This window comes from Coenobita brevimanus, chromosome 74, assembly GCF_032717465.1.
Source record: "Coenobita brevimanus isolate Jiangsu-jjx chromosome 74, ASM3271746v2, whole genome shotgun sequence".
Classification (NCBI taxonomy): domain Eukaryota; kingdom Metazoa; phylum Arthropoda; class Malacostraca; order Decapoda; family Coenobitidae; genus Coenobita; species Coenobita brevimanus.
The window spans coordinates 16,626,565-16,653,764 of NC_137027.1; the positions used below are offsets into that span (position 1 = coordinate 16,626,565).

The 27,200-nt window shown below is 44.1% G+C and overlaps 1 long non-coding RNA gene across 1 annotated transcript in view; it reads right to left on the minus strand.

The window, feature by feature from the left end:
* Positions 1-27,200, minus strand: part of LOC145407757 (uncharacterized) — a 123,794-nt gene that overhangs the window by 31,982 nt on the left and 64,612 nt on the right. The window lies entirely within an intron of this gene.

A 27,200-nucleotide genomic window follows, 5' to 3' on the forward strand; every position in this document is an offset into this window, starting at 1 on the left:
GCACGGCAGCCCGGGCGAGGCTCGAAATTGCAATCCCCCGATTACAAGTCCAGCGCGCTACCACTGTGCTACCGCGCCCCCTTACCCCGAATACTCAAAGAGGAAGAAAGGAACTTTGAAAAAGGTATAATAGACGAATGTAAGGATGAACCCAAACTGTTTTATAGATTTGTGAATGGCAAATTGAAACAAAAGGAAGGAATCACCAAACTGAAAGTAGCTGGAGAGGTCTATAAAGATGCGGCAATGCAAGCTGAAATAATGAACAAATGTTTCCAATCAGTTTTCACTAACGAAAAGAAGTTTGTGGAAAGGGAAGGAGTGGCTAGAAATGTAGTGATAAGAGATATAATAGTGGAAATACAGGAAGTGTATAAATTACTAGAAACTCAAGATGTAAGGAAAGCCCCAGGACCAGATGGAATCTCTAATTGGGTACTGAAGGAATCCAGAGAACAACTGGTGGATAAGACTCACAGTTTAATTGTGTTCTTTGGAAGAGGGGCAAGTGCCTCAAGAATGGTAGACGGTAAATGTGGTACCAATTTATAAGGGAGGAAACAGGGAAGAACCCCTGAATTATAGACCTGTGTCCCTAACCAGAATGGTCACAAAATTGTGCGAGAGAATCCTTAAAGATAGATGGATAAAATATCTGGAAGAGATTAATATTTTGGCAGAAAGTCAGTTTGGATTCAGAAGTGAAAGGTCATGTGTTTCCAACTTGCTGAGCTTTTACTCGAGCAACTGACATGCTACAGGAAAGAGACGGTTGGGTGGCTTGTGTGTAGGCCTATTTAGATTTGAAGAAGGCCTTCGACAAGGTACCCTATAAGAGACTAATGTGGAAACTAGAGCATATAGGACTGAAGGGAAACTTCCTGGAATGGATGAAAGACTTTTCAAGAGACAGATAAATGAGGACAGTAATAAAGGATACGATGTCTGGATGGAGGGAAGTAACAAGGGGAGTCCCACAGGGCTCAATGTTGGTGCCAGTAATGTTCCTGATTTAAATAAATGATATGGTAGATGGAGTGAACAGTTATGCAAGTCTGTCTGCTGATGATGGAAAGACCTTGAGGAAGGTAGAGATTGAGGAGCACTGTAAAATGCTACAGGAGAATCTGGAGAGGATACATGATTGGAGCCGAATGTGGAAAATGAAATTCAACACAATGAAAGAGGGAGGGGGAGGCCAAGGATGAGATGGAGAGATGGGGTGGAGAGGTATATGAGAGAGGGGGGTGTGAGTTGGGAGCAGGGGAGTGAAATGGCGGGGGACAGGGCGACTTGGAGGCGATTTGTTTGTGGCCACCCCAAACGGGATTGAGGCGTCTGGCAATAGATAGATAGATAGAAATGTAAAATATTGGAAATGGGTAAAAGTACCAAGATGCCATCAATGAATTATTAGATGGGTAATGAACCAATCACATAAGCGATAGAAGAGAAAGATTTGGAAGTGCTGGTCCAGGATAGTTTTTCACCAGAAAAACATATTAACAAGATAGTTAGAGAGACGTATAAACTCTTGACTAACATAAGAGTAGCATTTCATTACATGGATGAGGAGATGATGAAAAAATTGATAACGGCCATGATCTGCCCCAGGTTAGAATATGCAGCAGCAGTGTGGTCCCCACACAAAAAGAAAGATATAAACATGATTGAGAGAATACTGTACAAAGAACAGCAACCAAGATGGTCCCCAGCCTGGCAGATCTGTCATACAGAGAGAGGCTTGAAAAGCTGGATTTGCCTTCCTTAGAGGAAAGGAGAGAGAGGAGCAACATGATTGCAGTGTTTAGGACCATGATGGGAGTTGATAACACTGACAGAGATCTGTTTGTATGGGATATGAGAGTATCAAAGGGACACAGAATGAAATTGAAGAAGCCAAGCTGCTTGAAGGATATCAGGAAGTACAGTTTTCCTTATTGATGCATAGACCTGTAGAATAGCTTGGACAAAGAGATCATCCACTCTAAAAACTTAAAACGAGTTTAAAGCAAAATCTGACTTATCGAGCAATAGAGACGGGACCCCACGAGCATAGCTCATTTCCTGTATATCACAATTAGGTAAATACAATTAGGTAAATACCTGTGCTCCTCCACATCCCACAGAACGCCACATCAATTTCTGGGTGGCCAGTATCGTGAGCAGCCATAAATAAAGCATTTATTAAGACAGCTAGTTAGATCTACCTGTACATCATTTAATTTGGTTAAAGCAATGATGCCTGCAAAATTACCGAACAGCATAGTGTTCAGTTTAACGAACTACCCTATCAGCTTCAACATCAAGGGTCTGGTACCAATTACAGTACCCTCACTACTTTCGCGATATATAATCACTCTAATATCCGAACGCCCAATATCCGAACATCCCCACTAACCGGACATAATCGTCCCGGGATCCAATATTCCCAAAATGGGCCAAAAACCGCAAAAAATTCGAAAAAAATCTGACTTTTTTCCCACCCGTAATTTGAAATTGTGGCATGGCGCCGAACAGCTGTTACACCATGGTCGCTTCACCCCTTCCTTCCTCCCCCCTCCCCCCTCCCCTGTCAGGGTTGCCATTTGGTATTTTTCATTACCAAGTGTGGGCCAATTTGGTAATGAAAAATTTGTTTGGTAATGAATCAGAATAATGCATTACCAAATGGATTTTTCACATGTATGAGGATACACAGGATGGAGATGGTGGATTGTTTGCTCTCTCTGATTAATTTGGTAGCCTAGTGTGATAATAATCAACATGCTGTTAATTATAAGAAGAGTGATTACATGTATTTCCACTTGTGTATATAATTAGTGAAGAATAGATGCTAGCTTTACTAATTTGGTAATGAAAATTAAAAATGGTAATGAAAATTGAAGAGTTTGGTAATGCGGCCGTTGCAATCTGGCAACTCTGTTACCCCGCCACCATCAACAGTCACAGCCTAACTCCCATCGAGAGCAGATGCTTATAGCAGTGAAGGCCACAGGTGCTTGTTTTTTGTGAATAAACAGTGAATAAACTGCAATACCTCGCCACTAGAACACAAGGGAATTTACAGTGTTGTGCAGTGTTAAGAAATTAGAATTTAGAGTGCAGAGGATTAACTGTGGACTGCAAACTGGCAGCTCAAACCAGTCCAGGAGCCAGGGACTTGTAAGTACCCAGAATGTTTAATATTGTATAAACTCACCTCTAAAACCTCATTCTATGGTTCTTTTGAATTTGTTTCAGTCTTTTATGTCCCTTATTGGTGTGATATGGGTCCTAAATAGGTTCAATGCATGTCCAGAGGGAGTTGTATAGGTGTTTTTCTGAGTTAGGGTCCATAAGTACAAGTCCAGGAGGCTGGGGCCCAATATCCGGACAGGATCACTATCCGGACATGCCTTTGGTTCTATTACATCGAATATTGGAGGGATTACTGTAGACTCTCACGAAATTTCATTTCGCGATGCAAGGGAATGTTTTTTTTCCAGGAGTCTCGCGATTTTTCTATGATTTTTGCAAGTCCCTGCATCTCCTCAATCACTTGTTTTGAGCCACCGCCGCCATGTTTATGACGTCACATCCTGCAGCACTTTGTGTTGTTGTGATCTCACACTCACAGGATAATCTCTTTTGAGTCTCTATTTTGCATACTGTGTAATGTGTTTCACGGTTACATAATGAGTGAGCCAACATCTCGCCAAATCACAGACTTGCTGGCAAACACTGCTGGTCTGAAAGGGAAAACTGAGGCATGTAATGGGAGGCCAGAGATCAGGGACACCTTCCTCCCAATGGTGGACAGACTTCTGGCTAATTACAAGGACCTTTTCAATGCCAGAGTTCATGCACGTCATCAGATTCTGATAACATCATTCCTGTCTTCTCTTATTCAACAAGCCCAGGCTTTGGAGAACATACAGCCCGGGGAGGATGACGGTGCTGTGGATGAGGATATTGACAACACTGGGAAGCTTGATGAGCTCCCACTGGATTTTGAGAGCTTTGATGTTGAAGCATTGGGAAGTGGTGGTGTGGGGGACTCAACAGTGGTGACAGGGAGCAATGAGGGGGCAGGTGGTAACTAACCACCGCTTCCAGCCTTGGAACTCATCTTCAAGCCCCATCAAACAGTTCAGCCTAAGTGTCAGTGTTAGAAAATTCTTTGTTCAGTAATATATTACATGTCTAATTAACTCTATGTAATTTATACTAGGGGTATTGTGTCATTAATGGGTAGCTATGGGGGAATGAGGTTGCTAAACCAGGAACTAATTACCACTTATTACATGTACTGTATACTCATGAGTTTCGCAACACAACTGCGGTACCAATTAGGCGCGAAACTATATAGGGTACTGTACTGTAGTTCGTTATACTGAAGGTGTACTGTACTCCTAATAAGAACATAAACAATAAATTCTAAACTGATACATCAATAAGGATAAGGAAATCAAGCGGAAGCCACTGAAAGACTTATCCCAAATCCTTTACTGGACTGGACTGGGTTGGGTCATCTTTAAATGAGTTGGAACACTGTGCAAGTGCAAAATATCAAGCCTTCTTTGCTAATATCAAAGCACTAGGTTAATACTCACTGAGGATTTGTAGGATGCCTGTTGCCCTAAACTGACACAACTCCTCTGATTCTGAACTTCATGCAGAACAGTGGGGGAGGGGGGGGGGAAGCCACTATAATTTGATTGGCTGATTTAGTTCACACAACAAAATCTGGGACTGTGGTTAACCCAAATGACTGTCACTAGATGTGTCTTGGTCCCATGGAAGCATGGATACTGCAAGTGCAAGCAGGATATTAAGAAATTTCCAAGGGTTCAGCCACTGCTATGATTAATTTCCAACAACAGTAGTCCCTCATTTATCCAGACATAACTAAGCCAAAGGCAGGTCCTGGCAACATCTGGATAATGAACATTATTTTTCTACCATACCCAGACCCTACCTATACCCACCTCCAACCTATACCTAATGTATTTGTACAGAACCCACACTTAATATGGAAGTGTTTTTCAGTCATTCAGGTATATTTAGACATCAAAACACATATAGGCTTATCATAAGTAACGGTAAACATCAAGAAATCCGTGCAGGAAAACCAATGAAAACCAAAAAACACCCTACCTATACACAAACAACTATATATGCAGTACCTATCCTGATCTTGGTAGTATTTTCAGGTCATTCTGGCATATTTTGACATCAAAACATACATAAGAATATCCTTCACAATTTTCAACACCAAGAAAAACATGTAAAAAAAAAACACTGAAAACCAAAAAACACCCAACCTTATCACTACTGTATGTACAGTACCCCCTCCTATTTTTGGCACTGCTTTGGGGTCATTCTGCCATATTGTGACCTCAAAACACACATAGGATTATCCAAAATAATTTTCAACACCAAGAAAACCATGAAAAAAAACACACACACACACTGAAAACCAAAAACCACCCTACCTAAACACTGCTGTATGCACAGTACCCCTCCTTTTTTTGGCACTGTTTTCGGATCATTCTGCCATATCATGACCTCAAAACACAGGAATACCCTAAAAAAAAAATTTGGCACCAAGGAAACTATGAAAGAAACCTAAAGTTACCTGCTGAAAAACATTCGGTTGGGGTACTTGCCACCCAGTGCACTGCCGCCAGGCTTCGTAACCCACCACCTCCAGTAGTTGTAGAGTTGTCCCATGTGGTCTACTGGCAAACAGTAGTGCCTAACAGTGGTCAATAAACTCCTTGTCATCCTCAACCAGCTGGACCTGGGTGATGATTGGTGACGTGTGGTGTGGTGATGGTGGCCTAACCACCTTAAGAGACTCCGAAGACAGCCACAAACTTACATTTAATGGGAACTCAACGGTTGTCGACATGCTCAGTTGTGAGTTCGAAGGTGAAGGCGGGAAACGAACTGGTGGTTGTCGTGGTGGTAAGAATGGGCTGGCACTCATGTGGGTCGCAGGCTTAAAGAATGAGTCAATCCTGGTTTGACAATAGGATTGACGATCTACTGGAGGATGATAGCATCTCAAACTGCCCGCAGCTCCATCGCCAGACGGAGCAGCAACAACTCCCTGTCACAGTGTGGGTGCTCAGCATACTCCAGCACCCCCTCCAGGTACCCACGGAGGACACAGAGATGAGGAACTGAAGGAGTTGCGGAGGACAGCGAGTCAGCGTCCTCATTGGTCCCGCTGTCCTCTTCCGTACCCACAGAGGCAGCAACAGCGATCTCCTCATTAGGCATGTTTTGGTAACCATGATCGCTGCCATCGTCATCCAGCCACTCCCACACATCATCGACATCCACCTGCTCTCCTGCTGTTCTAAGGCGACTGTAAAAATCCTCCACGTCAAATCCCTCGAAGTCGTGCTCGCCATCGATTCCCTGCGGGAGAAGAGACCAGCCGCTTTTGAGGGTTTTGACAGAAACTTTCTTCCACGCGTTCGCCCAGTTGAACACTGCAGACTTCAGGTCATAACACCAAAGATTCTGCAAGGTCCGCTCTCACCGTGTTCCTCGACTGCATCCTCGTCCTCCAGCACCACCAACACCTCGTTCAGGAACCTACAGTCTCTTGGCAGCCACGATAACACCTTGGTCCATTGGTTGAATTGGAGCAGTCGTATTAGGTGGCAGAAACATGCATCTAATTTTCCCGTCATAAGCAACCAAACGCTTCTCAGACGGATGCGCGGGAGTATTGTCCAGGAGCAGGAGTGCCTTCACCTGGTCATGAGTGGTTCCAAAGACCTCCGTTTGATAACAGATAACCTCCTTGACGAAATGTCTGTGGAACCAATCTCTGAAGATCTTAGCAGTAAACCAGGCCTTCACAGAATGATACCACACAAAAGGCAGGCTATCCATCAATCCACAGAGACAACGTAGTTGTTTTGCACAACCGACAACAACAGGTTCGAGGCAGTGCATTCCGTTAGCACTGGTACAGCACAAAACAGAGACATGTTGTTTGGACAACTTCCAACCACGCATGGACTTCTTTTACTCAGCCAGGGTGTTGGTGGGCAAGGAGCAGTAGAACAGACCAGTTTTGTCAACGTTATAGACTTGGCCAAGGGCAAGGCCCTTGTCCTTGATAAGGGGCTGCACTTCCTGGCGAAATGGATCTACTTCCTTCGCTTACGCATCCAAGGCCTCGACGTGTGCCTTACGGCCAGTAAGTCCATGGCGGAGCTTGATGTGAAAAAGCCATCCCTCAGATGCCTTGAAGTCCTGCACATTGTGCAGGAATGCAAACTTCTCAGTAGCTGCCTTCACCTCAATCCCAGGGACTAGCACCCATGCACCACATTCTGATGAAAGCATATCAATGTCGACCAGTCGATAATGGAGTGCCAGGCCTGGGCCATTACCTTCCTGTCGACGTGATGTGTGCTTTCGGCAAAGTCCTGTCTGTACTGCGTAAGCTTGTCGTGTGACTTCTTGATATCGAACAATGTTGAACAGACTAGATCATGTTTGTGAAGATGGTGTCCTCTGGTCCAGCTTGCGTCAACCTTGCCCAATATCTCACGCTTCTTCTCCAGACTCAGAACCTTCCTCTTCTGCTTCTCAGGTGGTGGTGGGGCCATCCCCACACACAAAAGAGTACAGCAGAGCAGGGCCGCAACCTGAGGAAGGTAGGGAACCACAACAAACACAACCGCACTCAAAGCCATGCTTGCAAGTGCTACCACTCACGAGGGGCAGAAAGGCGGGAACTGAGGTGCGAGCTTCTGCTCACTGGCAAGCAGTACAGCGATGCCATAATGCACCCAACAGTTGCTTTCGAGCACAGAGGAAGCAACACGCAGTCAACTGACATCCGTATGGTTCACTTACGTTTGCCCAGGCAGGAGTTAGTACGTGACGGCGACAGAGGATGACCAATAAATCACCACTTCAGGCAGTGTGACTAATGCAGCCTACCATTCGGTAGGGAAATGGACAGGCGCGCGTGGTGGGGGATTTCTGCACTAATCCAAGAGGACAGGGGACTCCTGCCATTCGGTGTGGAGGCGGACAGGCGGTTTTACCATACATTTGCTTGTGGCTTGTGGTCTGTGTTACACACGTGGTGGCTACTGGAATCCCTCAGCCATGAACAACACTCACCTCCTCCGTTCAAAAATAATAACAGAATTTTCTAAGATATGCTCAATGTGTTTCCCAGGCAAAATTACATAGGTTATCTTTACCTAACCTTGCCAAACCTAACCTATCCCAGCAGGGCTGCTTGGCTAAGGTGGCTGACTGTGGTAATGAAACAAGTACAGTAGAGTCTTCATGCAACACAAGAAAGGTTATGCAGAACCTGCAAAATCAATTTCGCACTACATTTACATGTAAAATAGAGAGAGCATAATATTTTTCATTAGAAATATATTTGAAGATAGATTATTACAAACAGGCTGTGTGTGCTTTAAGACACCCAAGACAGTGTGTTTACGTAAGATCTCACCAACTGGACACATCACTGCATACTGCATTCTAACCTAACCTAATCGATTAGTTTTGCCCCCTAACACTCCCCATAAAAATCTTAATCACCAGGGACTGCCACTAAGCCTCCTGAAAATCCTCATTACCAATCGGCGAAAAATTTTGATCTAAGCAACACATGAATAATGGCTGCCCGGCATCATGCATATTTCACCAAGACTCACTTTCAGCGCTCAAAAAAAAAAAAAAAAAAAAAAAAGCAGTATGAAACTAGTTTTGAGTCATTAGTCATCAACAATAAATGAAGGGAAAAAAAAGAAAAACTATTAAGAAGTCGTCAGCATGGACTGATTACGTATTTCTCACTTCTCAGACACATACGAATAACATAATTGTGAATAATAAACAAGTCAGCCAAGCCGTATAATTTGTATGACAGTACAATTCACAAGAACTGAACTCACATAATTATCTTAACTAATTATTTATGTCAACACTTAGTGTCTTCACAGATCGCAAGATCTGAATTTTCTCGATCAAAAACCGGTAGATCATAACAAAGATCAGGCACAAAGCCCCCCCCCCCCTTTTTTCTTCTTGTACTAAAGACGAAAACATGAATTTTACATCTCCTTCATCATTAACTTTTTCTTCCAACAAAGAAAACTATCAACATCGTAAACACACCCGACTGATTTTATGACTGATCATTTGTCTGACATCCCACCGCTGCCACCAAATGCCACAAAAAGGGCTTTGTAGTTACTTGTAGAGAAGTTTTATATATATATATATTGAACTTGTGGACGAGCGGTTGTTATACGTGAGTAGGTTTGTAAGTAGATCATCTTCGTTCCCATTTGTCATGCAATGACAGGAGAAGTAAAGAATAGTATGGGACTATTTTTATTTGTCTTGGAAAATTAACAAAGTCTCTTACACAAGAGTGAAGTTAGAGCAGAGTCCCGCGAGCTACCTCCCTGTCTCGCTCTCTCTCTCTCTCGCCCATGTTGCTAAGCCCTTTCTCCCTACTACCTGCCTGTTCTATGGCCTGTCTCCTTCTGAGCTCTCTTTCCGAAATTCTGGTGAAACAGGGGTCGTGTCACGTGTGTTACACTGTGGTTGGAAAGTTCCAGAAACCTGTGTGTGAGTATGTGTGTATGTCACTAGGCTTTGTTCCCCTGCTATTTCGCTGACAAACTGCCTGCATCATCTCCTGACATTGCTACTTCCTAATCTGTTATCATCTCCTGACATTGCTACTTCCTAATCTGTTGTCAGCTTTTCCTCAGTTAAATTGCAAGATCATTTCCCTTTCCCAGGCTCGCATAGAGCTGTCTATCTGTCTATTTATCTATCTATCTATATATAATATGGACTCATAACAGTTAAGCTCCCACACCACACGTCAATTCATCCAACAATTTTACATTTTCATTTAGAATAAATGCTTTTCTTGTGTTCATAGCACTTTTAGGGTGCTTAGGCATACCTAAAGTTTGTTTGGAACCATGTGTTCAGAGTTCTGAGAGGACAAATAATATGAGAAGCAAGGAAATAAGCAAATAAGCTTTTCATCATAGCAACCATCCATGCAACACTGAGGCGGGCTACAGCAGGTGGTATCGGACATTGGTCATGTGGGTCGGGTCAGGTCGAGGAACCAATCAGCGACCGACAAAAGCATAACACAAGAGGTGTATCTGGAAATCCAATACCTAAACTCACCCACTTCCCACAGTTTCTCTCGTGCAATGGAGTGGTATTATCGTGCTACTAAGTAATTATGGGAGAAATTAAATGACCGTGTTATTGCAAGATCACTGCTTCTTTCTGTCTTAAATCACAACTGAACCCATACCGAATGGAAGTGTATTGTACACTACAGTACTGAACTGTATATAAACATGTACAGTACTGTACTGTGTACAGTACAGTGCTGTACTATCATATGAATTGGAACCGGTACAGAAATTACTGTACTGATACTCTTACTGCAATCACAGCGTGCGAAGAAATCTCTTTCTTTGTGTGTGTGATGTGTGTGTCTCTTCCGGTGACCACATGATTCTCAACCTTCGATATAGAGGCAGACGGGCACTATCACCGAACATGTACTCATGGCTTGTGGTCTGTGTTACACGCGTAGTGGCCACCTGTACCCCTCAGCCAGGAACCACACTCGCCTCATCCTTTCTAAAAAAAACATAGGATTTTCTCGAAGATATGTTCAATGTGTTTCCCAGGCAAAATTACACAGGTTAGCTTTGCCTGACCTTACCAAACCTAACCTATCCCAATAGGGCTGCTTGGTAAAGGTGGTTGACTGTGGCACTGAAAAATACCCATACAGAATGGAAGTGTATTATACAGTACTGTACTGCACATAACACATACAGTACTGTGCTTTGTACAGTACAGTACTATTGTATGCACTGGTACAGAAATTACTGTACTGATATTGTAATCAGTGTGGGAAGGGATCTCTCTCTCTCTCTCTCTTTGTGTGGTGTTGGTCGCCCGGTGGACGCACGTTTTTTGACCTTCGGTAGAGGGCAGACAGGCACTGTCATTGAACATGTACTTATGGCTTGTGGTCTCTGTTCAATGGTGGTGGCGGCTGGGCAAGACTTAGCCCAGTGGCCATGCGACTTTCGACATTCAGTGGAGAGGCGGACATGCGCTGTCGCCAAACATGTACTCGTGGCTTGTAGTCTGCATTACACGCACGGTGACAGTAAGGAAAGAGCCAGCCAGGTGGCCGCGCGATACTAGACTTTGGGTGGGGAGGCGTACAGACATTTTGACACTGCTTGCAGGTTACAGTCATATTGCTCAGGGGCTGGAGGTTCAATAGGAGTAATTGGACAAGCGTGCAACTTTGACCATTCAGATCAGGAGCAGATGGACATTTTAGCTCTGGCTGTGGGTTACGGACTATATCCTGCTCACAGCTCGAGCCCAGCGGCCACGATACCGAATGTTTGGATGTGCCGGCTGGTCGGCCGAAGTTCTCAGGCACTTTTACATCCGGATAATAGTAAGTAAATTCGGATACAGTAATGGCTTAATAGAGCCAAGGTCCAGTGTCCGGATACTGAACATGTCCGGATAATAAGCGTCCGGATAACTGAGGAATCACTGCATGACTAGGAACAATTTTGATGAAACTGAAGGGGTTCCCATGCATAGATTTAATAACTATTTTTTTCTCATCATCATCATCCGGACCTCCTTTCCCATTCTAGGGCAGGGTGAGGAGTAGCAATGTCCAGACAGCCCAAATTTGCCCAACCAATGGGCCATTCTTCCATCCACTCACCATTCAAGCCCCCGGAATCGTGGCTCTATTACGTACGCCAAAAATATTCACCATGTTTTGTAGCTTCACATAAACGTATCCGATAGAGTCAATCCAGATGCTGCCATGTTCAAAAGGGGTGCCAAATCCCTGACCATGCACTTCTTCTCACAACATTCATCCAGCCAGCTCGATCTCTTGTCAGTTCGCTAGCCTCATCGACTTCCAAACCTCTCTTCCTCATACACTCATCCACCATATCTCTCCACCTTCTCCTTGGCCTACCTCACCTCCTCCCTCCTTCATATTCACTCAGGTATACCTTTTACACCACTCTATTGTTATCCATTCTCTCCACATGACCATACCATCTCAGTATACTCTCTTCGATTCTGGTGTCCACCAACTTCCTCACTCCACATCTTGCATGAATTGCATTATTTCGTATCCTATCTACCCTCTGTACTCCACATACATTCCTCAGCAGTCCCATCTCCTCTGCTCTTACTCTTGACCTTTCATTTTCATGCCACACCATAGTCTCACATCCATAAGTTAAAATTGGCACTACCACTCCTTCATGTAAGCCTCGTGCGGCTGTAACACTCAAGCCTCTGTTTCTTATCAAGGCATTTATTGCACCAGCTACTTTTCTTCTTTGCGTCACTCTACTTTCAACTTCTTTTGCACATTTTCCTCTATTTTCTATCACTACGCCCAGGTATTTGAACTCTCTCACCAATTCCAGTCTCTGTCTCCATTCACTGTAACATTGCACTGGGAGTCACCTTCTCTCTCAATAACCATCCCTTTACTCTTTTCTACATTTACTCTCAAGGCACAACACTCACAGACATCAGTAAAACTCTGCACTAACCTACCAAGTTCTTGTCCGGTATTTGCAAGCAGTACTGCATCATCAGCATACAACAAATTTGAGATATTCAATCCATCACCATTCATTACCAATGCCATCCCTCTCTCCATTACTCGTGTTTTTACTTCTCTCATCACCCCATCCATATACCGTATTTTGGGGCACATAAGGCGCATGAGCATATAAGGCAAACCCCAATTTTGGCAGGCCTAATCTGAGAACAACAAAAAAATGCAGCTAACCCCAGACCCTCTAGTTGAATGTCTCACGCTTTCGGCGCTCAGCCCATTTACATATCACTACATAACCATTCATGTGCTGGTTATAAAATTTTCATGTACAGGGATCGTGAAAATTTAGACTGACGCCCTTTGGTAAGCTATCATGGTGGGCTAAGGTACAGTACTTACCTTAACACTACCAAATATCACCAATGACCTCCACCATCACCAGTATTGGCCATCGTTAATAACTCTAACCACTATCAACCAACAACACTAAAATTATCAATCATCACCATTAATATTATCAATCTCCACTGCTGACACTACCAACTACCACCCCATGATCACCTGTAAACAAACATGGCGATGCAATTTGTAGCATCATCAGAACTTATGGTAACGAAAAAATGCTACTGAATTCAGTAAGTAATCCCTCCACTATCCGATGTAATAAAGCCAAAGGCATGTCCGGAAAGTGGTCCTGTCCGGATAGTGGGCACCAGCCCCCTGGACTTGTACTTATGGACCCTAACTCAGAAAAACACCTATACAACTCCCTCTGGACATGCATAGCACCTATTTAAGACCCAAATCACACCAATAAGGGACATAAAAGACTGAAATAAATGCAAAAGAACCATAAAATGAGGTTTTTGAGGTAGGTTTATACAATATTAAACATTCTGGGTACTTGCAAGTCCCTGGCTCCTGGACTGGTAGCTATGGACCATAACCTAGCCTAACTCAGAAAAACACGTCCCTACTGCACATGCATAGCACCTAAGACACTACATATTCACACCAATAAGGGACATAAAAGAGTGAAATGAGGTGTTAGAGGTAAGTATGGAAAATACAGTACAGTACAGTATGAAACATTCTGCGTACTTACAGCAAGTCCATGGCCATCTCGATGAATAACCGCCTCCTCTCAGACTCTGACAGTAAGAAGGATTTCCTGAAGCATTTGCAGTAGACTGTTCATGAAGTCTTGCACTTAACTTAGTCATTCGCACTCAGAAGTCCATTATCTTCACACTGCGCACTCTTGTCTTACTTATGCTCCACTGTAACTTAATAAGTGTTGCACTCTGCACTTTAAGTCTTTCCACTTATAAAACCAATTTCAAAACAAGACACACAAGTTAATTTACGTTAAATTTAGTCCAAAAATTTTGTCTTTTCACTCAAATTTCTAATTTCTTAACAATACTGTATGCACTGTTTTTCTTTCACTGCACAACACTAAATTCCCGTGTGGTCTAGTGGAGAAGTTCTTTCCGTTTAATCACTGTCAGAGTCTGAGAGTATCGCTGGGAGGTGACCTAGGTGTGCATCACTGGGTCGTGGTGATGGCTTACCCACTGCAGACGACTCAGAAGATAGACGCAAACTCACGTCGAGCGGGGACTCCACCGTGGCTGATGTGCTGGGCTGTGGCTCAAAGCATGAGGGCCTGTCTTCGGGAGGCAACGGAATGGAGCCAGGGCTGGGCACAGCGGGGGTCACAGGCCTGAAAGAGATGTCAATCGTTGATTGATGCAAGGAATGACAATTCTGACGATTTATGATGTGCTACCTGAAAGTACACACTTCCTCCACAAGTCCCAAGGGCCCCATCTCCCTGTCGCAGTCTGGGTGTTCCAGGTAGTCCAGAACGAACTCTAGGTGTTCCCGGAGTGTGCTCAGCTTGGGGATGGCTGGAGGTGTGTCATGCTGAGAGGAGTCTGCATCATCGTCGCTGTCCTCGTCGGAATCTTCAAGCTGGGTACTGACATCTGCAACTGAAGATGCGATCTCGATATCAGACAGGGTCTGATACCCAGGATCGCCCTCGTCGTCATCCAACCACTCACGCACTTCATCCACATCAACATCGTCCCCATGCGCTCGTAGACGTGCATGTAAGTCATCTACGTCGAAACCTAGGAAATCGTGCTCCACATCCGTTCCGAGAAGCAGACGAGACCAACCACTTTTTAGAGTCTTGACAGGGATTTCCTTCCATGCACTGGCCCAATTGTAAATGGCAGATGATGTTGTAGCGGCGAAAGTTTTCCAAAGTCCGCTGGCCTCGCGTGTCCCATCCCTCCCTGCACTCGTCCTCGTCCTCGAGAACAACCATCACCTCGTCCAGGAACTTCCGCCGGTATAGCCACTTCGTTGCCATGATCACTCCTTGGTCCATTGGTTGGATGACAGCAGTAGTATTAGGTGGCAGAAACATGCACCTAATGTGGCCATTCTCAGCCACCAAGTCCTTGTCGCACAGGTGGACAGGTGCATTGTCGACGAGAAGAAGGGCCTTTACCTGGTCATGTGGGATTTCCAGTTTCTCCATCTGGTAATGTATGACCTCCTTGACGACATGGCCGTGGAACCAGTCTTTGAAGACATGGGCTGTGAACCATGCCTTCAAGGAATGGTACCAGACGACAGGAAGGACATCCATCACCCCACGAAGACACCGAGGCTGCTTTGCATGGCCGTCAATAACGGGCTTAAGCCGGTGCATGCCATTAGCATTGACACAACACAAAGCAGACAGCCTTTGCTTGGAGAGTTTGCGGCCAGGTACACGTTTCTCCATCTCCTCAGGTAGAGTGTTCATAGGCAAAGAGCGATAGAATAAACCAGTTTCGTCAGCGTTGTAGACTTGACCAAGATTGAGGCCCTCCCTGTCGATCAAGCCCTTCACCTTGTGCCGAAACTCCTCTATTCCATCCTCGTTATTGTCCAAAGCTTCGCCGTGAGATTTACGGTTGGTAAGGCCATGTCATAACTTGAACGCGAAAAGCCAACCCTCGGATGCCTTGAAGTCTAGGGCCTCGTGAAGCCTTGTGAACTTCTCAGCAGCAGCCTTCAGCTCCGTACCATGTACCATCACACCAACAGCACGTTGCTGTCGATAACAATTCAACGTGGAGCGGTCGACTTCAGCAAACTTGGGAGTAAACATTATCTTCCTCTCCACGTTGCATTTGCTTTTCGACGAGAAGTCAGCCATGTACTGCATGAGTTTGTCTCAGGATATCTTAATATCAAACAAAGTAGATCGGGCCAGGTTGAACTCACAGAGGATGCGTGACGAAGACCATCCCGCATCTACTTTCTCCAATATCTCCCTCTTCTTCTCCAGAGTCAAAGCCACTCTCTTCCTCTTCTCAGGCGACGGGGTCATCATCACACACACGAAGGAGAGGCACGAAAGCAACAGGTAAGGCACCACCACAAAAGCGAGAACGTGGGCAGCCATGACGACGAGCGTTCACTCACGACAAGAGACGGGCGGAAAGTGGGGAGGATGCAGGGGCATTCTAGTGGACGTCGGAGGAATGACGCACCACAACAAAGCTGTCCCGCGCCGCACGCGCCAAGTTCAAATTACAGGCGGGAAAAAGTTGGATTTTTTTCAATTTTTTTGCAGTTTTTGGACCATTTTGGGAATATTGGATCCTAGGACAATAATGTCCAGTAAGTGAGGATGTCCGGAAAGTGGGCATTCGGAAAGTAGAGGGATTACTGTATATAGTTTATTAAACCGTCATAGTGACTGAAATAAGTTTGTTTAAATATCTATATTTTTTATTGTTATTTTTCCTCAAACTTGTGAGAATTATGATACATCTTTTATTATAATGAACTGCCAGTAAACACAATCAACACAAAACAATAAAGATCATATTTATAGTACTAATAGATATTTTATTTTATTATTATTTATTTTATGACTATAACAGATACCCACAGCATTCGTATATTGCGCCAAAACTTACCGGTATTTTTTTGTTTCAGCAATACTGATAGCTGTCCTCTGATGTAAACAAATAACAGTGTACAGCTGCTGTGGACACAAGTTTGCTTATTATGTACTGAATAACTATATTTGTAATTTATTACTATAATTACACATGTATAACTATATATGTAATTTATAACACTTAATTGCTAATCATTTTAAAGAAATTAGGGAAACACTTTTGTAAGGAAGGTGTTTGGAGTTCTTTCACAGTACCGGTAGGCCTACCGAAGCACTGAAACTACCACTTGCCAGTAGCCCATGCCTACCCAAAGCCTGACCTTGAGCATATAAGGCACAGGGTAAATTTTCTGGGATTTATTTTTGGAAAAAAAGCGTGCCTTTTATGCCCGAAAATACAGTACATATTGAACAACCATGGGGACATCACACAACCTTGTCGCACACCCACACCAACCGTGAACCATTCACTTAGATGCCCAATAACCCTTGCATGTGCTTCACTACCATCATAAAAACTCTTGACGGCACCTAGCACATTACCATCTACACCATACATGCACAAAACTTTCCACAATCCATCTCTGTCCACTTTGTTGTATGTTTTTTCCAGATCCATAAATGCCATAACACCTTATGGTCCTTCTCACAAGCCTTCTGTGCTATCTGTCTCACTGCAAATAATTGATCCACACATCCTCTGCCACTCCTAAAGCCACCCTGTTCATCACTCACTAGGACTTCTGATATCTCTCTTACTTTCCTTATAATAATTCTTCCATATACCTTCCCTACCACACCCAATAAACTTATGCCAGGATAACTCTTGACTCACTTCACTCACCTTTATTTCTGTACAAGGGTACAATCACAGCCTTCTTCCACTCAGCTGGCAGTTTCACTCATCCATGCCTACTTACATATCTCCAATATCCACTTCATTCCATTCTCTCCACTACACTTAACCATCTCTGCATACACTTCATCAACCCCAGCTGCTTTCCTGTTTTTCAGCACTCTTTACCTGTGCAAGAGTCACATCTCCTGGCACTGCATTCCTTCTCTGCACACCCCCAAAGCCAATCATGTTTAAAGCCATTCTGCTCTCTCTGTTCCCATTCATCAGGCTTTCAAAATATTCTTTCCATCTGGTCCTTAATTCATCCCCATGGGTTAATAATCTACCACCTACATACCGTACGTCACACCATCACATTTCTTTCCGCTTTCACTTCTACATTTCCACACCTCTTTCCAGAATAACTTCCTATTTTCAGGGTAGTTTGCATTCATTTTTCTTCCTAGATCATCATTTACCTCCTCCTTTTTCCTCTTCACTAGTCTCTTTACGTGCTTCTTGCTCTCAATATATTCAGCTCTTATTCAACTGAACCCCTGTCCTGTAACCACTTTAGTCACTTCTTCCTCTTTTCCTCCACTGCTTTCTTAACCTCATCATCCCACCATGCCGTACCTTTCTTCTTTGTTGTTACTCTTGCAACACCAAACACTGCTTTAACATGCCTAACTAAGCAATCCCTATACATATTCAACAGGTTGTCCAGATCCTCTTCATTCCAATTCACTGATTCTAACTCCTCCTCTACTTTGGTCCTGCAATCATCTGCCATTTCTTTGATCCTCAGCTTCTCAACTTTGTCTTTCTTCCTGACTGCTCCTCTCTCTCCTGATCCACCTCACTCCTCTCAGCTTGATCTTGCATACCACAATCATATGATCTGACAGACCTCCACATCGTCCTCTCATGGCTCTCATATCAGCAACCACTCCCATCATCGACCTTTCTACAAACATGTAGTCAATCAGGCTTCTTTCAACATGATCCCCGTTCCCTCTCTCCCATGTATATTTATGTGCATCTTTGTGTTTGAAATACGAGTTACGAATGCACAACCTCCTCTCCTTACACATATCCTTTAGTCGCTTCCCATTATTTTCTCCTAGTACTCCATTACAACCCATTATGTCATCTTCAGGACCAGAGCCTACTCTTCCATTTATATCCCCAATTACGATCACTTTATAGCTCCTGGGCATTTCTCCCACTACTTCATCCAGTTCATCCCGAAACCTGTCTTCCTCTCTCTCACTCCTGTCCTCACACGGTACATCCAGTACAATCACCGCCACTTTCACCTTCTGAAACTTGAACTTGACATACAGTACATACACGAGCTGACAAATTTGTAGTCTCTCATTCAACTCTGCCACACCTCACTCACCAACAAAGCAACTCCATCCTTGCATCTTCCTCGCCCATTCATTCCCGATCTTACACATTTCACACTCTCCCACTCCACTTCACATCCTTTCATCTTCATTTCACACAATGCCATCACGGCATATCTCGCACTCTTGAACACATTCACCACTTCCACCCTCTTGCTCTCCTCATTCACACCTCCCACAATTCACATGGCCATGAGAATCTGCCCCATTGGGTTGGGGCCCTAGGTAGGTATTGGGCCCTCCAAGGCTCTCTGAAACAACTGCCATGATCAAGTGCTTTTGGAAAGGGGAATCTGGGGGACACAACCCTGCCAGAAACCCCAGTTATATGGTTGCCACCGAGCGTAGTAAATGTTTTCCTGGGTACAGGAAACCATTTGGCTTGTCACTCAATAATGTAATTATCATTGTATTATATTCAAAATGTTGTGAAAATGTATAACTTTAAAAATACTAAAAATACATCATCACCAGTTTTATGCACATATCCTGGCAACTGGTCACCCAACACGTCAGACTTTCAGCCACCGAGCGTAGTAAATTTTTTCCTGGGTACAGGAAACCATTTGGCTTGTCACTCAATAATGTAATTATCATTGTGGTATACTTAAAATGTTGTGAAAATGTATAACTTTGAAAATACTAAAAATACATCATCACCAGTTTTACGCACATATCCTGGCAACTGGTCACCCAACACGTCAGACTTTCAGCTCCATGGTCAATCCATCACTGATCAAATGTTCCTACAAACCTAACTTAACCTAATTCAACTTAAAAACCTAACCTAACTAAATGGAATGACGTGGAGACAAATAAGTTTCAGGACCAAATTGACTTATTGCCCTCTGTAAGATGCCACCACCAATATCAACAAACCTTACTTGGTGTTCTTAGTAACATCATGTTATTTTCACAGAACAAGTGTCATACATGAATCATTTATCTATTTATCGCCAAACATCTTAATCCTGTAAGGAGTGGACACACACAAATTGCCTCCATGTCGCCCTGTCACCCGCTATGTCACTGCCCTGCTCCCAGCTCAAATTATGAAAGATAATTACTCATAAAAATTTCACAGAAGCTCTCCTGCAGTTTGTACAGTTTTTCCTACTGGTGAGCTGTAAATTGTCTATCTATCTATCTATTGCCAGACGCCATAATCCCGTACAGGGTGGCCATTTGACTCTTGAGTTATTTGTTTTACAGGGAGGGGCACTAACCCTCCACCAACCCACTTGACACATAGGAAGCACGTATGGTTCAGTTACATGGTTACCACCCAGCGTTGTAAATGGTTTCTTGGCTTACAGGAAACCATTTGGCTTGTCACTCAATGTAAAGCCACTGGTAACGGAAAGAAAAGCAATAAGCAGTGACAGGAAAGATGGGAGAAATAGGAAGAGAGGAGGGCAGATTGTAGTAATGGAAAAGAAGCTATCTATCTATCTGCTATAGCCAGATGCTATAATACCATAAGGGGAGGGTAACTGTCTTTCAGTTAGCTGTTTTATGGGAAGGGGAACTAACTCTCTGCCAACCCACTTGTTGACACATAAGGAACATGTATGGGTTGGTTATATGGTTACCACCCAGTGCTGTAAATGGTTTTCCTGTAGGCTTGTTACAGAGTGAATCACCAACTGAAAAGGACAGAAGAGTAACAGAAAGTGACAGAAAAAATGGGAGGAATAGGAAGAGAGAGGACAGACACAGAAAATTAATGATAAAGAGGAAGGAAGAAATAGGCAGCACTACATCAAGTGAGTGGATGATGGTGAGATATAGGAAGAGAGGAGGGCAGACAGAAAAAGAATGATAAAAGTGAAGGAAGAAGTAGGCAGCACTACATAAAGTGAGTGGATGATGGTGACTGACAGGTGGTAATTAAGTGCTATCTCAATGGATACCGGTAGCTTAGACGAGTAAGGGTTAGCTGGTTGGATGTTTTTCTTTATTTTTTTCCCTTTGGCTCACAACTGCCCAACATTTTTTCTAGTGCATCTTAGGACATTTTCTCCAAAAAATATGGAGATTTCTCCATGGCATTTCCTTTGCAAAATGCATATTTATGGTGTTTCATTATCATAAAAACTACTCACCATGAATATGTCATGGAAATCTAAATCATGCAAGGGCTATTTTAACAGGATTTGCATCTGTGATGCCCTCCACCAACCTTCTTGGTCGTTATTACCTACCATGTTACCCCTTATCAACCTTTCCTGAATGATCCAATGAGAAGCATGACTTATCCTTTACCCAGTCTGTGATGACCTGACACCCTGGGTGTGCTGCGTGAGATCCCATCTGTCTGTGACAGCAAGCACAGTACACACTACCCTTCCTTTTCAAAATTAAAAAAAGAAAAAAAAAATGGCATCAGTAGATCAGGCCTCAGAGTCCCTGGGGGGGGAGGGGGGGGACCATAAATTCCCCCCACCATTCGACCCTCTCCCGGTGACAACTCAGAGAGATGCCTGGAACCACAGTCTGACTCACTTCTTCTTCATTTCTGCAACATTCATGGCCTTTCCTCTAACTTTCTCTCTGTTGAACACCACCTCTCCTCCTCTAAACCTCACCTTCTCTTCTTGACAGAGACTCAGCTGTCTGAGGCAACTGACAGCAAACCCTTTTCTGTTTCCTCCTACTTTCTCTATACTCATTTCAAAGCCAAAGGTGGCTGTTGTATACATGTACGCAATGATTTATCTTGCTCTCGTGTCCCTGAACTTGCTTCTTCTGAATTCTCTACTCTCTGGCTTTGGCTTTCTTGCCATTCTTTGACTAAAAATATCTGCACTGTATACTCATCTCCTAATTCTACTGGCTATGAAAAATTATTCGACTATCTTACTTCTACGATGGAACACATTCTATCCATTTCTCCTTTCCCAAATCTCCATTCTAGGAGATTTTAGTGTTCACCACCACCTTTGGTTCTCCTCTCCTTTCGCTGATCCATCTGGTGAACAAGCCTACATCTTTTCTATCCTTTATGACCTAGAGCAGCTTGTACAGCTCCATGCCTACCCATATCCCTGTCTGCCTTGGAGAGAGCTCCAACATACTTGACCTCTTCCTCACAACTAATCCTTCTGCTTACACTGTTAATCTTTTCTCTCCGTTGGGCTCTCCAATCACAACCTTATTACCTCAACCTGCCCAATCGCTCCGGTACGGCCTGTGGACCCTCCATAGAATTGTCGTCTGTGGCACTTTGGAGCTGCAGACTGGGAGGCCCTCAGGGAGTACTTCTTTAATTTCCATGGAATGATTATTGCTTCCATGGCCGGTAGCCATCTGTGTGTGCCTTGCGCATTACAGAGGTTATTCTCTTGGGCATGGAAGCATACATTCCCTTCTCGTATCCTTTGACTAATGCAAGAAAGCTTTAGTTTAATCACGATTGTTCTAATGTTGTCGGCAACAAGGAGAGGGCCTACAAAAGGTACCAGAGCCAACCCACCCCTGAATCACATCTTGTTAATGTTTCTGCCTGGAATCATGCTAAGTCTATTCTTCGCTCTGCTAAAAGTAATTTCATCCATACTAAATGCTCTCAACTCTCCAACTCGAATTCTTCCAGCTACTTCTGGCACCTTGCCAAAAAAATTTCTAACAACTTTACCTCATCATCCTTCCCTCCTCTTTTCCACACTGATGGCTCTGTAGCTATTTCTTCTACTGATAAAGCAGATCTCTTCGCTCAGACTCTCTCCTCCAATTCCACCTTAGACAATTCTGGTGCTGTTTCTCCATCACTTCCCCCCTCTGACTTCCTCATGGCTGACATTAAAATTTCTTCAGCTGATGTATTTCTGCCATCACTGGCCTCAATACCAACAAGGCATATGGGCCTGATGGAGTCCCTCCTGTTATCCTCAAGAACTGTGCTTCAGTGCATACACCCTGCCTAGGTAAACTCTTTTGCCATTGTCTGTCAACTTGTAACTTTCCTTCTTGCTGGAAGTATGCTCTCATTCAGCCAGTCCTAAAGAAGGGTGACCATTTCCAACCCTCTAACTACCATCCAATTGCTTTAACATCCTGTGTCTCAAAAGTTTTCGAGTCAGTTCTTAATAGAAAAATTTTAAAGCATCTTTCCTATCACAACCTTCTTTCTGGTCGTCAGTATGGGTTCTGTAGGGGACGATCCACTGGCGATCTTATCACCTACCTTTCAGACTCCTGGTCATCCTCCTTTCGGGACTTTGGCGAAAGCTTTGCCATTGCACTTGACATCTCAAAGGCTTTCGATCGACTCAGGCATAAATCTTTAATTTCCAAACTGCCCTCTTACGGTTTCTATCCTTCTACCTGTGCCTTCATGTATAGCTTCCTTTCTGGTCATTCTATTACCGCTGTTGTAGACGGCCATCGTTCTTCTCCTAGATCTATCAACAGTGGTGTTCCTCAGGGCTCTGTCCTATCACCAACTCTCTTTTTATTCATCAATGACCTTCTAAGCTGTACATCTAACCCTATCCACTCGTGGATCATCTCCTTACTGGCCGCCGTCGTCAGCTGCATCATCTCCTTACTTGTAGAGAAGTATATTTTAGACTTGTGGTCGAGCGGCTTTTATATCTTGTAGCAGCTTCCCCACCAAATGTCATGTAGTGACAGGAGAGGTAAAGAATAGTATGGGACTATTTTTATTTGTCTTGGAAATATTAAACACACGGAACGAGTATAAGTCCCGGGTAGCTACCTCCCTGTCTTGCTATCTCTCTCTCTCTCTGTTCTAAGGCTAATCTCCGTCTCGACCTCTCTCTAGGGTCGCTTGTCTCCTTCCGTCTAGCCTGTTCGGTGGCTAATCTCCGTCTCGACCTCTCTCTAGGGTCGCTTGTCTCCTTCTACCCTCTCTTTCCTAAAATCTGGTGTAGCAGGGGTGTGTCACGTGTGTTCCTCGTGGATCTTTGTTCACGAGAGGACTGCTGACAGCTAACTGCATCATCTCCTTACTGGCCGCCGTCGTCAGCTTTCCTCAGTGTTAAGAGGGTGTAAGCATGTTCAGCACTGCTCGATTCTCGCAGACACAGTACCTTCTCATCATCTGACTTCCTGCTTCTATCTGTCTCTCTATCTATCTATTTATCTATCTATCTATATAATATGTAGTCTTTACCACAGTACGCTGATGATTCCACCCTTCACCTTTCCATTCGGTTCCCGCAACGTCCATCTCAGCAGTTACATCAACAAACAAGGGATGAGGCTACAGGATACCTAATGTCTGACTTGGCTCGTATCTCTGACTAGGGTAAAAATAATCTTGTTGTTTTTAATGAATCAAAAACTCAGTTTTTACACCTATCAACCTGACACAATCTTCCATAGGAGTACCCACTAATGTTTAATAATATCCAGCTCAATCCTACATCATCCCTGAACATGCTTGGGGTTTCATTCACTTGGTACTTATCTTGGAAAGATCATTCTTACTGCATCTATCGCCATAAAGAGAGAGAGAGAGAGAGAGAGTGTGTAGGAGAGAGAGAGAGGCACAAGGATGCTTACACGGCGTTTATACGTATATACATCCATTAGCCTGGCAAAAATGAAACCAGGCCTTAGAACAGATGCTATGGGCGAATGTGGGGGCAGTGTGTGGGTAGTCAGGGATGAGTGAGGGACGAGGTGACGTCGATCCTGTGGATTTACGAGATGGAGACTCCAAAAGGGTGGAGTTCAAGTACGATGTGCGACTCCACGATCATCCTGTGAAGGTGTTATTGCTGTGAGAATATTATGCCCATGAGGGACCAGTGTTGTGTACTCCACACCCCTACCCACACACTGACACTGTAAGACAAAAATTAGACCTGCCACAAGTGAGTTGCCCTTGCTTAATTTTAAGATGAGTCCAGCTGGGAGGGTTTCATTACTCCGTTTTCCCCTCCAAGAGTGCAGACGGCTATAGTCATACTTGGGGTCCATTGGTGGGGGGAACGGGCCCAACCACGACCTATGACAGCGCTGACGGTGTTAAAGTCTACGGAGGCGGCCTACCTACGATCGGCGACACCACCACTCAGGACATCTTGGGTTGTGAGTGGGTAGACTCCACAGGACTGTGAGTGTTGATAAACAACTTTGCTCAGGCGACTGAAAGCCGGGAGCTGATACGTTACGTCTGGTGCATTTGTGAAGAAAATATGTTAGTTTACATACTGGGGTAGGAGTATATCGCCTGTGCGTCTGGTGCATTGTGAAGAAAATAGGTTAGTTTTCGTGCTGGGGTAAGAGTTTATCGCCCGTGCCAGACAATGTTAAATAATTATGACACATTAAATGTGAGAAATGTGAGTGGAATATTCAGGAGGCCGGTACTGATATTGTGACGTCGCTTATATGCTATAAGGTTGTGAATTAAAACTAATTAGTGCACCTTGGATATTATGACTTGTGATTGATACTGGGCTGTCATAGCAAATGTTCTGGTGTGCCACTGTACTTTAAAGGCTAAGCTCAGTGCTCACTGTCTGGCTGTTTGGGGTGTGATGGGATAAATGCTGCATGAACGAGTGACTAAAAAAAAAAAAAAAAAAAAAAAAAAAAAAAGATGGGGGGAGAGGGGAGTGGAACCTGAACATAACAGGTGGCACCCAACCTAACATACCGAGAGGAACCCAACCTAACATACTGGGAGGAACCCAACCTAACATACCAGGAGGAACCCAACCTAACATACCAGGAGGAACCCAACCTAACATACCGGGAGGAATCCAACCTAACATACCAGGTGGAACCCAACCTAACATACCAGGTGGAACCCAACCTAACATACCAGGCGGAACCCAACCTGAACATACCAGGCGGAACCCAACCTAAACATACCAGGAGAAACCTAACATACCAGACCGAACCTAAACAGAACATACCAGGCGAAACATATCGGCATGGACAACCCAGAAGGAAAGGAATGTGCAGAACATGGCGGGCTGTTTTTTTTTTTTTTTTTTTTTTTTTTTTTTTTTAATGCGAGGAAGAAGGAACCAAAGGCCATGAGCCCGCAGTAACAGTTCCCTCCAAGAGAAAAACAAAATACAACATAGAGCCAAATTCAAGATCCGATCATTTTGAGATGCCTGGACACACTGCGTTTGAAAGACTGGAGATCATAGGCAGCAGGAAATACAGACAGAGGGAGACAGTTCCAGAGTTGACCTGTTGCATAAATGAAAGACTGGGAGTAACGGTTAATTCTTGCATTAGAGAGTTGGACAGAAAAAGGATGAGAGTCTGCTGCCAGACGGGTGCTACGCGCCCGTCGTAGAGGTGGAGGAATGCAAGCAGACAGTTCAGAGGAGCAGTGACCATTAAAGTAGTGATAGAAAAGAGATAAAGATGCAACAGTGCGGCGAAGAGACAGAGGTTGAAGGGAGTCAGTAAGAGGAGGAGAGTTAATGAGACGAAAAGCCTTTGACTCCACCCTATTGAGAAGAGCTGTATGAGGGGAGCCTCCCCACACATGAGAGTTGTACTCCACACAGGGGCGGATAAAACCCCTGTATAGAGTCAACAATTGCGCAGGGGTAAAGAAAGAGCGGAGTTGGCTTAGCACACCCAATCTCTTGGAAGCAGATTTTACAAGAGATGTAATATGATCTTTCCAAGATAAGTCCCGAGTAAATGAAACCCCAAGCATGTTCAAGGATGATGTAGGATTAAGCTGAATATTATTAAACATTAGTGGGTATACCTGCGGAAGATTTTGTCGGGTTGAAAGGTGTAAGAACTGAGTCTTAGATGCATTAAAGACAACCATATTATTTTTACCCCAGTCAGAGATACGAGCCAAGTCAGACATCAGGTGTGCCATAGCCTCATCCCTTGTTTGTTGAAGTAACTGTTGAGATGGGCGTTGCGGGAACCAAATGGAAAGGTGAAGGGTGGAGTCATCAGCGTATGAGTGGATAGGGTTAGATGTACAGCTTAGAAGATCATTGATGAATAAAAGGAAGAGAGTTGGTGATAGGACAGAGCCCTGAGGAACACCACTGTTGATAGATCTAGGAGAAGAACGATGGCCGTCTATAACAGCGGCTATAGAACAACCAGAAAGGAAGCTAGCGATGAAGGCACAGATAGAAGGATAGAAACCGTAGGAGGGCAGTTTGGAAATTAAAGATTTATGCCAGACTCGATCGAAAGCCTTTGAGATGTCAAGTGCAATGGCAAAGCTTTCGCCAAAGTCCCGAAAGGAGGATGACCAGGAGTCTGAAAGGTAGGTGAGAAGATCGCCAGTGGAGCGTCCCTGACGGAACCCATACTGACGATCGGAAAGAAGGTTGTGATAGGAAAGCT